Raw genomic sequence first — 12,128 nt, forward strand, 5'->3', positions numbered from 1 at the left:
GGGGAAAAAGAGTAGTAATCAGATTCCATCCCGAAGCCTTACCCCTAACCTTGTAACACAGCCCAAAGCATGTGTGCCAGGAACTTCTGGTGGCTGCAGCGGAAGGGGAAGTTGCGGGCCCCCGTAGGCAAAGCGGTGGGGGAGGTACAATCTTCAGCTTTTCTTTTCTTAAAGCAAACAAAATTGTTTCAGAGAAGCAAGCTCGCGCCCCGGTCACTAAGACTGCTGGAAGGTTTGTTTGAGCTGCCGCCTCATTTGAATACCCATGATGCACTGGGAAACGCCCCACCTTATTGTTAGTTTAATAAGACTTTAAAGCAGCCCAATATTAAATGGTTCCAATCCCTTTGCAATCGTGTTTTGCATGTGTTAAAGGTTCCAATGATCAGGCAAGAGCTGGGTGGGATTAATTAAACACACCTTAACCTCGAGGAGCACTGCCTGTGGCCGGGCCGTTGCCCTGCGGCATGTTTGGGTATACTCTGGTTTCTCTTCAGAGCGAATAAATCTTTCGCCTTTTACTAAAGATTTCCGTGGGGAGGAACGACCATGAGTCGTAACCAATTTTTTGATGCCTGGCGTTTGCTGGGCTTATTTGCTGTTGTTAACGATAGATCAAAACGATGGCTTGCTCTAGTCGCAAGCTTTGCCCTGGCTGAGGACTGTGTCGCACCCAGAAGCGCAAAATATCCTGCCTGTGTCATGCTATGTACTGTTTGGGGTTGTAGAAATGCTTTAAGGAGGCAGGGTTAGACCACGCCCTCCAGACGCTATGCAAATAAGCCTGTGCATACGCTTTCAAACATGTTCCCAATTGTTCTTTATCGTAATACACAAACCAAACAACAAAAAACTGCCCTTAAATGTTTAACATTGAGATCTCTGTTCCTCACATGTGCAGTTGTATTATTCATTTCCTCAAATAGCAACAGTGAAACATCTGGAAAAAGCACTCACCACGTGCTTAAGGGGCCGCTTTTCAGCATGGAAAAGACTAATGCGCCCTTTGTAGGTTCAGTGATCATAGCTTTTTTGCTGTTTGTTTCAAAGCTTTCCGACACGAGTTGGGAAGCTCTATGCGTGTGGAAAGATCAGGTTGCAGACTTCGTTTTTGGCAAAATGTCTAGTCTGCTGCGTTTGGGTTGACTTTTGCCGCTCCAATGCCGCGCTGCGCTCCTTCTTTGTGGCGGTGCTGGGGAGTCCGGTCGTCCGTGCGCTGCCGCTAGTGAGCCTTTCGCTCGTTCGTCGCGAGGCATACAGACAGGTGAACTGTCCGAGATTTTGTGCGGTTTTAAAACGGAAACAATTTTGCTAGGTACTTTTTATAATCTTAGGTGCAAAATGTTGGCACTGGCGATGCTGCTTAAGACAAAAAGAAATTGAAGGCAATCAGGCTTTTTTGGTGTTTGGGAAAAGGATGGGCTAAACACGCCACAATGGGGAAGGATTCTAAGCCTTACCTAACCCTAAACTGTCAACCGTAAACCATTAACAGTACTCCGACGCTAACTGTAACTGTGCCTCTTCAAAGCCATGAGCTTAACCCGCCCCTAACCCAAGCTCTATCACCAAACCTTTCCATGCTTAAGCGTTTCTAACCGCTAACTTTGGAAAGGTGGTTTAATTAGAAAGATTTGATTTGTGGAAAAGATATATTTGCTTTCAAAGGAAACAGCATCAGGCAACTTGGTATTTGTGAAGCCGATGGGTTCAGCACGCCACCATTGGGGAAAAAGAGTAGTAATCAGATTCCATCCCGAAGCCTTACCCCTAACCTTGTAACACAGCCCAAAGCATGTGTGCCAGGAACTTCTGGTGGCTGCAGCGGAAGGGGAAGTTGCGGGCCCCCGTAGGCAAAGCGGTGGGGGAGGAACAATCTTCAGCTTTTCTTTTCTTAAAGCAAACAAAATTGTTTCAGAGAAGCAAGCTCGCGCCCCGGTCACTAAGACTGCTGGAAGGTTTGTTTGAGCTGCCGCCTCATTTGAATACCCATGATGCACTGGGAAACGCCCCACCTTATTGTTAGTTTAATAAGACTTTAAAGCAGCCCAATATTAAATGGTTCCAATCCCTTTGCAATCGTGTTTTGCATGTGTTAAAGGTTCCAATGATCAGGCAAGAGCTGGGTGGGATTAATTAAACACACCTTAACCTCGAGGAGCACTGCCTGTGTCCGGGCCGTTGCCCTGCGGCATGTTTGGGCATACTCTGGTTTCTCTTCAGACCGAATAAATCTTTCGCCTTTTACTAAAGATTTCCGTGGGGAGGAACGACCATGAGTCGTAACCAATTTTTTGATGCCTGGCGTTTGCTGGGCTTCTTTGCTGTTGTTAACGATGGATCAAAAAGATTGCTTGCTCTAGTCGCAAGCTTTCCCCTGGCTGAGGACTGTGTCGCACCCAGAAGCGCAAAATATCCTGCCTGTGTCATGCTATGTACTGTTTGGGGTTGTAGAAATGCTTTAAGGAGGCAGGGTTAGACCACGCCCTCCAGACTCTATGCAAATAAGCCTGTGCATACGCTTTCAAACATGTTCCCAATTGTTCTTTATCGTAATACACAAACCAAACAACAAAAAACTGCCCTTAAATGTTTAACATTGAGATCTCTGTTCCTCACATGTGCAGTTGTATTATTCATTTCCTCAAATAGCAACAGTGAAACATCTGGAAAAAGCACTCACCACGTGCTTAAGGGGCCGCTTTTCAGCATGGAAAAGACTAATGCGCTCTTTGTAGGTTAAGTGATCATAGCTTTTTTGCTGTTTGTTTAAAAGCTTTCCGACACGAGTCGGGAAGCTCTATGCGTGTGGAAAGATCAGGTTGCAGACTTCGTTTTTGGCAAAATGTCTAGTGTGCTGCGTTTGGGTTGAGTTTTGCCGCTCCAATGCCGCGCTGCGCTCCTTCTTTGTGGCGGTGCTGGGGAGTCCGGTCGTCCGTGCGCTGCCGCTAGTGAGCCTTTCGCTCGTTCGTCGCGAGGCATACAGACAGGTGAACTGTCCGAGATTTTGTGCGGTTTTAAAACGGAAACAATTTTGCTAGGTACTTTTTATAATCTTAGGTGCAAAATGTTGGCACTGGCGATGCTGCTTAAGACAAAAAGAAATTGAAGGCAATCAGGCTTTTTTGGTGTTTGGGAAAAGGATGGGCTAAACACGCCACAATGGGGAAGGATTCTAAGCCTTACCTAACCCTAAACTGTCAACCGTAAACCATTAACAGTACTCCGACGCTAACTGTAACTGTGCCTCTTCAAAGCCATGAGCTTAACCCGCCCCTAACCCAAGCTCTATCACCAAACCTTTCCATGCTTAAGCGTTTCTAACCGCTAACTTTGGAAAGGTGGTTTAATTAGAAAGATTTGATTTGTGGAAAAGATATATTTGCTTTCAAAGGAAACAGCATCAGGCAACTTGGTATTTGTGAAGCCGATGGGTTCAGCACGCCACCATTGGGGAAAAAGAGTAGTAATCAGATTCCATCCCGAAGCCTTACCCCTAACCTTGTAACACAGCCCAAAGCATGTGTGCCAGGAACTTCTGGTGGCTGCAGCGGAAGGGGAAGTTGCGGGCCCCCGTAGGCAAAGCGGTGGGGGAGGTACAATCTTCAGCTTTTCTTTTCTTAAAGCAAACAAAATTGTTTCAGAGAAGCAAGCTCGCGCCCCGGTCACTAAGACTGCTGGAAGGTTTGTTTGAGCTGCCGCCTCATTTGAATACCCATGATGCACTGGGAAACGCCCCACCTTATTGTTAGTTTAATAAGACTTTAAAGCAGCCCAATATTAAATAGTTCCAATCCCTTTGCAATCGTGTTTTGCATGTGTTAAAGGTTCCAATGATCAGGCAAGAGCTGGGTGGGATTAATTAAACACACCTTAACCTCGAGGAGCACTGCCTGTGGCCGGGCCGTTGCCCTGCGGCATGTTTGGGTATACTCTGGTTTCTCATCAGACCGAATAAATCTTTCGCCTTTTACTAAAGATTTCCGTGGGGAGGAACGACCATGAGTCGTAACCAATTTTTTGATGCCTGGCGTTTGCTGGGCTTCTTTGCTGTTGTTAACGATAGATCAAAAAGATTGCTTGCTCTAGTCGCAAGCTTTGCCCTGGCTGAGGACTGTGTCGCACCCAGAAGCGCAAAATATCCTGCCTGTGTCATGCTATGTACTGTTTGGGGTTGTAGAAATGCTTTAAGGAGGCAGGGTTAGACCACGCCCTCCAGACTCTATGCAAATAAGCCTGTGCATACGCTTTCAAACATGTTCCCAATTGTTCTTTATCGTAATACACAAACCAAACAACAAAAAACTGCCCTTAAATGTTTAACATTGAGGTCTCTGTTCCTCACATGTGCAGTTGTATTATTCATTTCCTCAAATAGCAACAGTGAAACATCTGGAAAAAGCACTCACCGCGTGCTTAAGGGGCCGCTTTTCAGCATGGAAAAGACTAATGCGCCCTTTGTAGGTTCAGTGATCATAGCTTTTTTGCTATTTGTTTAAAAGCTTTCCGACACGAGTCGGGAAGCTCTATGCGTGTGGAAAGATCAGGTTGCAGACTTCGTTTTTGGCAAAATGTCTAGTCTGCTGCGTTTGGGTTGACTTTTGCCGCTCCAATGCCGCGCTGCGCTCCTTCTTTGTGGCGGTGCTGGGGAGTCCGGTCGTCCGTGCGCTGCCGCTAGTGAGCCTTTCGCTCGTTCGTCGCGAGGCATACAGACAGGTGAACTGTCCGAGATTTTGTGCGGTTTTAAAACGGAAACAATTTTGCTAGGTACTTTTTATAATCTTAGGTGCAAAATGTTGGCACTGGCGATGCTGCTTAAGACAAAAAGAAATTGAAGGCAATCAGGCTTTTTTGGTGTTTGGGAAAAGGATGGGCTAAACACGCCACAATGGGGAAGGATTCTAAGCCTTACCTAACCCTAAACTGTCAACCGTAAACCATTAACAGTACTCCGACGCTAACTGTAACTGTGCCTCTTCAAAGCCATGAGCTTAACCCGCCCCTAACCCAAGCTCTATCACCAAACCTTTCCATGCTTAAGCGTTTCTAACCGCTAACTTTGGAAAGGTGGTTTAATTAGAAAGATTTGATTTGTGGAAAAGATATATTTGCTTTCAAAGGAAACAGCATCAGGCAACTTGGTATTTGTGAAGCCGATGGGTTCAGCACGCCACCATTGGGGAAAAAGAGTAGTAATCAGATTCCATCCCGAAGCCTTACCCCTAACCTTGTAACACAGCCCAAAGCATGTGTGCCAGGAACTTCTGGTGGCTGCAGCGGAAGGGGAAGTTGCGGGCCCCCGTAGGCAAAGCGGTGGGGGAGGTACAATCTTCAGCTTTTCTTTTCTTAAAGCAAACAAAATTGTTTCAGAGAAGCAAGCTCGCGCCCCGGTCACTAAGACTGCTGGAAGGTTTGTTTGAGCTGCCGCCTCATTTGAATACCCATGATGCACTGGGAAACGCCCCACCTTATTGTTAGTTTAATAAGACTTTAAAGCAGCCCAATATTAAATGGTTCCAATCCCTTTGCAATCGTGTTTTGCATGTGTTAAAGGTTCCAATGATCAGGCAAGAGCTGGGTGGGATTAATTAAACACACCTTAACCTCGAGGAGCACTGCCTGTGGCCGGGCCGTTGCCCTGCGGCATGTTTGGGTATACTCTGGTTTCTCTTCAGACCGAATAAATCTTTCGCCTTTTACTAAAGATTTCCGTGGGGAGGAACGACCATGAGTCGTAACCAATTTTTTGATGCCTGGCGTTTGCTGGGCTTCTTTGCTGTTGTTAACGATAGATCAAAAAGATTGCTTGCTCTAGTCGCAAGCTTTGCCCTGGCTGAGGACTGTGTCGCACCCAGAAGCGCAAAATATCCTGCCTGTGTCATGCTATGTACTGTTTGGGGTTGTAGAAATGCTTTAAGGAGGCAGGGTTAGACCAAGCCCTCCAGACTCTATGCAAATAAGCCTGTGCATACGCTTTCAAACATGTTCCCAATTGTTCTTTATCATAATACACAAACCAAACAACAAAAAACTGCCCTTAAATGTTTAACATTGAGATCTCTGTTCCTCACATGTGCAGTTGTATTATTCATTTCCTCAAATAGCAACAGTGAAACATCTGGAAAAAGCACTCACCACGTGCTTAAGGGGCCGCTTTTCAGCATGGAAAAGACTAATGCGCCCTTTGTAGGTTCAATGATCATAGCTTTTTTGCTGTTTGTTTAAAAGCTTTCCGACACGAGTCGGGAAGCTCTATGCGTGTGGAAAGATCAGGTTGCAGACTTCGTTTTTGGCAAAATGTCTAGTCTGCTGCGTTTGGGTTGACTTTTGCCGCTCCAATGCCGCGCTGCGCTCCTTCTTTGTGGCGGTGCTGGGGAGTCCGGTCGTCCGTGCGCTGCCGCTAGTGAGCCTTTCGCTCGTTCGTCGCGAGGCATACAGACAGGTGAACTGTCCGAGATTTTGTGCGGTTTTAAAACGGAAACAATTTTGCTAGGTACTTTTTATAATCTTAGGTGCAAAATGTTGGCACTGGCGATGCTGCTTAAGACAAAAAGAAATTGAAGGCAATCAGGCTTTTTTGGTGTTTGGGAAAAGGATGGGCTAAACACGCCACAATGGGGAAGGATTCTAAGCCTTACCTAACCCTAAACTGTCAACCGTAAACCATTAACAGTACTCCGACGCTAACTGTAACTGTGCCTCTTCAAAGCCATGAGCTTAACCCGCCCCTAACCCAAGCTCTATCACCAAACCTTTCCATGCTTAAGCGTTTCTAACCGCTAACTTTGGAAAGGTGGTTTAATTAGAAAGATTTGATTTGTGGAAAAGATATATTTGCTTTCAAAGGAAACAGCATCAGGCAACTTGGTATTTGTGAAGCCGATGGGTTCAGCACGCCACCATTGGGGAAAAAGAGTAGTAATCAGATTCCATCCCGAAGCCTTACCCCTAACCTTGTAACACAGCCCAAAGCATGTGTGCCAGGAACTTCTGGTGGCTGCAGCGGAAGGGGAAGTTGCGGGCCCCCGTAGGCAAAGCGGTGGGGGAGGAACAATCTTCAGCTTTTCTTTTCTTAAAGCAAACAAAATTGTTTCAGAGAAGCAAGCTCGCGCCCCGGTCATTAAGACTGCTGGAAGGTTTGTTTGAGCTGCCGCCTCATTTGAATACCCATGATGCACTGGGAAACGCCCCACCTTATTGTTAGTTTAATAAGACTTTAAAGCAGCCCAATATTAAATGGTTCCAATCCCTTTGCAATCGTGTTTTGCATGTGTTAAAGGTTCCAATGATCAGGCAAGAGCTGGGTGGGATTAATTAAACACACCTTAACATCGAGGAGCACTGCCTGTGTCCGGGCCGTTGCCCTGCGGCATGTTTGGGTATACTCTGGTTTCTCTTCAGACCGAATAAATCTTTCGCCTTTTACTAAAGATTTCCGTGGGGAGGAACGACCATGAGTCGTAACCAATTTCTTGATGCCTGGCGTTTGCTGGGCTTCTTTGCTGTTGTTAACGATAGATCAAAAAGATTGCTTGCTCTAGTCGCAAGCTTTGCCCTGGCTGAGGACTGTGTCGCACCCAGAAGCGCAAAATATCCTGCCTGTGTCATGCTATGTACTGTTTGGGGTTGTAGAAATGCTTTAAGGAGGCAGGGTTAGACCACGCCCTCCAGACTCTATGCAAATAAGCCTGTGCATACGCTTTCAAACATGTTCCCAATTGTTCTTTATCGTAATACACAAACCAAACAACAAAAAACTGCCCTTAAATGTTTAACATTGAGATCTCTGTTCCTCACATGTGCAGTTGTATTATTCATTTCCTCAAATAGCAACAGTGAAACATCTGGAAAAAGCACTCACCACGTGCTTAAGGGGCCGCTTTTCAGCATGGAAAAGACTAATGCGCCCTTTGTAGGTTCAGTGATCATAGCTTTTTTGCTGTTTGTTTAAAAGCTTTCCGACACGAGTCGGGAAGCTCTATGCGTGTGGAAAGATCAGGTTGCAGACTTCGTTTTTGGCAAAATGTCTAGTCTGCTGCGTTTGGGTTGACTTTTGCCGCTCCAATGCCGCGCTGCGCTCCTTCTTTGTGGCGGTGCTGGGGAGTCCGGTCGTCCGTGCGCTGCCGCTAGTGAGCCTTTCGCTCGTTCGTCGCGAGGCATACAGACAGGTGAACTGTCCGAGATTTTGTGCGGTTTTAAAACGGAAACAATTTTGCTAGGTACTTTTTATAATCTTAGGTGCAAAATGTTGGCACTGGCGATGCTGCTTAAGACAAAAAGAAATTGAAGGCAATCAGGCTTTTTTGGTGTTTGGGAAAAGGATGGGCTAAACACGCCACAATGGGGAAGGATTCTAAGCCTTACCTAACCCTAAACTGTCAACCGTAAACCATTAACAGTACTCCGACGCTAACTGTAACTGTGCCTCTTCAAAGCCATGAGCTTAACCCGCCCCTAACCCAAGCTCTATCACCAAACCTTTCCATGCTTAAGCGTTTCTAAGCGCTAACTTTGGAAAGGTGGTTTAATTAGAAAGATTTGATTTGTGGAAAAGATATATTTGCTTTCAAAGGAAACAGCATCAGGCAACTTGGTATTTGTGAAGCCGATGGGTTCAGCACGCCACCATTGGGGAAAAAGAGTAGTAATCAGATTCCATCCCGAAGCCTTACCCCTAACCTTGTAACACAGCCCAAAGCATGTGTGCCAGGAACTTCTGGTGGCTGCAGCGGAAGGGGAAGTTGCGGGCCCCCGTAGGCAAAGCGGTGGGGGAGGAACAATCTTCAGCTTTTCTTTTCTTAAAGCAAACAAAATTGTTTCAGAGAAGCAAGCTCGCGCCCCGGTCACTAAGACTGCTGGAAGGTTTGTTTGAGCTGCCGCCTCATTTGAATACCCATGATGCACTGGGAAACGCCCCACCTTATTGTTAGTTTAATAAGACTTTAAAGCAGCCCAATATTAAATGGTTCCAATCCCTTTGCAATCGTGTTTTGCATGTGTTAAAGGTTCCAATGATCAGGCAAGAGCTGGGTGGGATTAATTAAACACACCTTAACATCGAGGAGCACTGCCTGTGTCCGGGCCGTTGCCCTGCGGCATGTTTGGGTATACTCTGGTTTCTCTTCAGACCGAATAAATCTTTCGCCTTTTACTAAAGATTTCCGTGGGGAGGAACGACCATGAGTCGTAACCAATTTTTTGATGCCTGGCGTTTGCTGGGCTTCTTTGCTGTTGTTAACGATAGATCAAAAAGATTGCTTGCTCTAGTCGCAAGCTTTGCCCTGGTTGAGGACTGTGTCGCACTCAGAAGCGCAAAATATCCTGCCTGTGTCATGCTATGTACTGTTTGGGGTTGTAGAAATGCTTTAAGGAGGCAGGGTTAGACCACGCCCTCCAGACTCTATGCAAATAAGCCTGTGCATACGCTTTCAAACATGTTCCCAATTGTTCTTTATCGTAATACACAAACCAAACAACAAAAAACTGCCCTTAAATGTTTAACATTGAGATCTCTGTTCCTCACATGTGCAGTTGTATTATTCATTTCCTCAAATAGCAACAGTGAAACATCTGGAAAAAGCACTCACCACGTGCTTAAGGGGCCGCTTTTCAGCATGGAAAAGACTAATGCGCCCTTTGTAGGTTCAGTGATCATAGCTTTTTTGCTATTTGTTTAAAAGCTTTCCGACACGAGTTGGGAAGCTCTATGCGTGTGGAAAGATCAGGTTGCAGACTTCGTTTTTGGCAAAATGTCTAGTCTGCTGCGTTTGGGTTGACTTTTGCCGCTCCAATGCCGCGCTGCGCTCCTTCTTTGTGGCGGTGCTGGGGAGTCCGGTCGTCCGTGCGCTGCCGCTAGTGAGCCTTTCGCACGTTCGTCGCGAGGCATACAGACAGGTGAACTGTCCGAGATTTTGTGCGGTTTTAAAACGGAAACAATTTTGCTAGGTACTTTTTATAATCTTAGGTGCAAAATGTTGGCACTGGCGATGCTGCTTAAGACAAAAAGAAATTGAAGGCAATCAGGCTTTTTTGGTGTTTGGGAAAAGGATGGGCTAAACACGCCACAATGGGGAAGGATTCTAAGCCTTACCTAACCCTAAACTGTCAACCGTAAACCATTAACAGTACTCCGACGCTAACTGTAACTGTGCCTCTTCAAAGCCATGAGCTTAACCCGCCCCTAACCCAAGCTCTATCACCAAACCTTTCCATGCTTAAGCGTTTCTAAGCGCTAACTTTGGAAAGGTGGTTTAATTAGAAAGATTTGATTTGTGGAAAAGATATATTTGCTTTCAAAGGAAACAGCATCAGGCAACTTGGTATTTGTGAAGCCGATGGGTTCAGCACGCCACCATTGGGGAAAAAGAGTAGTAATCAGATTCCATCCCGAAGCCTTACCCCTAACCTTGTAACACAGCCCAAAGCATGTGTGCCAGGAACTTCTGGTGGCTGCAGCGGAAGGGGAAGTTGCGGGCCCCCGTAGGCAAAGCGGTGGGGGAGGAACAATCTTCAGCTTTTCTTTTCTTAAAGCAAACAAAATTGTTTCAGAGAAGCAAGCTCGCGCCCCGGTCACTAAGACTGCTGGAAGGTTTGTTTGAGCTGCCGCCTCATTTGAATACCCATGATGCACTGGGAAACGCCCCACCTTATTGTTAGTTTAATAAGACTTTAAAGCAGCCCAATATTAAATGGTTCCAATCCCTTTGCAATCGTGTTTTGCATGTGTTAAAGGTTCCAATGATCAGGCAAGAGCTGGGTGGGATTAATTAAACACACCTTAACCTCGAGGAGCACTGCCTGTGTCCGGGCCGTTGCCCTGCGGCATGTTTGGGTATACTCTGGTTTCTCTTCAGACCGAATAAATCTTTCGCCTTTTACTAAAGATTTCCGTGGGGAGGAACGACCATGAGTCGTAACCAATTTTTTGATGCCTGGCGTTTGCTGGGCTTCTTTGCTGTTGTTAACGATAGATCAAAAAGATTGCTTGCTCTAGTCGCAAGCTTTGCCCTGGCTGAGGACTGTGTCGCACCCAGAAGCGCAAAATATCCTGCCTGTGTCATGCTATGTACTGTTTGGGGTTGTAGAAATGCTTTAAGGAGGCAGGGTTAGACCACGCCCTCCAGACTCTATGCAAATAAGCCTGTGCATACGCTTTCAAACATGTTCCCAATTGTTCTTTATCGTAATACACAAACCAAACAACAAAAAACTGCCCTTAAATGTTTAACATTGAGATCTCTGTTCCTCACATGTGCAGTTGTATTATTCATTTCCTCAAATAGCAACAGTGAAACATCTGGAAAAAGCACTCACCACGTGCTTAAGGGGCCGCTTTTCAGCATGGAAAAGACTAATGCGCCCTTTGTAGGTTCAGTGATCATAGCTTTTTTGCTGTTTGTTTCAAAGCTTTCCGACACGAGTTGGGAAGCTCTATGCGTGTGGAAAGATCAGGTTGCAGACTTCGTTTTTGGCAAAATGTCTAGTCTGCTGCGTTTGGGTTGACTTTTGCCGCTCCAATGCCGCGCTGCGCTCCTTCTTTGTGGCGGTGCTGGGGAGTCCGGTCGTCCGTGCGCTGCCGCTAGTGAGCCTTTCGCTCGTTCGTCGCGAGGCATACAGACAGGTGAACTGTCCGAGATTTTGTGCGGTTTTAAAACGGAAACAATTTTGCTAGGTACTTTTTATAATCTTAGGTGCAAAATGTTGGCACTGGCGATGCTGCTTAAGACAAAAAGAAATTGAAGGCAATCAGGCTTTTTTGGTGTTTGGGAAAAGGATGGGCTAAACACGCCACAATGGGGAAGGATTCTAAGCCTTACCTAACCCTAAACTGTCAACCGTAAACCATTAACAGTACTCCGACGCTAACTGTAACTGTGCCTCTTCAAAGCCATGAGCTTAACCCGCCCCTAACCCAAGCTCTATCACCAAACCTTTCCATGCTTAAGCGTTTCTAACCGCTAACTTTGGAAAGGTGGTTTAATTAGAAAGATTTGATTTGTGGAAAAGATATATTTGCTTTCAAAGGAAACAGCATCAGGCAACTTGGTATTTGTGAAGCCGATGGGTTCAGCACGCCACCATTGGGGAAAAAGAGTAGTAATCAGATTCCATCCCGAAGCCTTACCCCT

At 46.0% G+C, this 12,128-nt stretch overlaps 7 non-coding genes across 7 annotated transcripts; all 7 read left to right on the forward strand.

Annotated features, from left to right (window-relative positions):
- The first annotated feature begins 477 nt into the window (after positions 1 to 477).
- LOC149277129 (U5 spliceosomal RNA) lies at positions 478 to 592 on the forward strand. The gene has a single exon (XR_016279139.1). It is a non-coding gene; the product is annotated as a U5 spliceosomal RNA (small nuclear RNA).
- A 1,611-nt stretch (positions 593 to 2,203) lies between these two features.
- LOC149277130 (U5 spliceosomal RNA) lies at positions 2,204 to 2,318 on the forward strand. Its single transcript, XR_016279073.1, has one exon. It is a non-coding gene; the product is annotated as a U5 spliceosomal RNA (small nuclear RNA).
- A 1,611-nt stretch (positions 2,319 to 3,929) lies between these two features.
- Positions 3,930 to 4,044, forward strand: LOC149277131 (U5 spliceosomal RNA). The gene has a single exon (XR_016279162.1). It is a non-coding gene; the product is annotated as a U5 spliceosomal RNA (small nuclear RNA).
- Positions 4,045 to 5,655: 1,611 nt separating this feature from the next.
- On the forward strand, positions 5,656 to 5,770 carry LOC149277132 (U5 spliceosomal RNA). The gene has a single exon (XR_016279074.1). It is a non-coding gene; the product is annotated as a U5 spliceosomal RNA (small nuclear RNA).
- A 1,611-nt stretch (positions 5,771 to 7,381) lies between these two features.
- LOC149277133 (U5 spliceosomal RNA) lies at positions 7,382 to 7,496 on the forward strand. The gene has a single exon (XR_016279212.1). It is a non-coding gene; the product is annotated as a U5 spliceosomal RNA (small nuclear RNA).
- Positions 7,497 to 9,107: 1,611 nt separating this feature from the next.
- Positions 9,108 to 9,222, forward strand: LOC149277134 (U5 spliceosomal RNA). The gene has a single exon (XR_016279076.1). It is a non-coding gene; the product is annotated as a U5 spliceosomal RNA (small nuclear RNA).
- Positions 9,223 to 10,833: 1,611 nt separating this feature from the next.
- Positions 10,834 to 10,948, forward strand: LOC149277135 (U5 spliceosomal RNA). Its single transcript, XR_016279077.1, has one exon. It is a non-coding gene; the product is annotated as a U5 spliceosomal RNA (small nuclear RNA).
- Positions 10,949 to 12,128: the final 1,180 nt, after the last annotated feature.

This window comes from Sceloporus occidentalis, unplaced genomic scaffold, assembly GCF_023333645.1.
Source record: "Sceloporus occidentalis isolate IW3139 unplaced genomic scaffold, rSceOcc1.0.p SCAF_220, whole genome shotgun sequence".
Taxonomy (NCBI): Eukaryota; Metazoa; Chordata; class Lepidosauria; order Squamata; family Phrynosomatidae; genus Sceloporus; species Sceloporus occidentalis.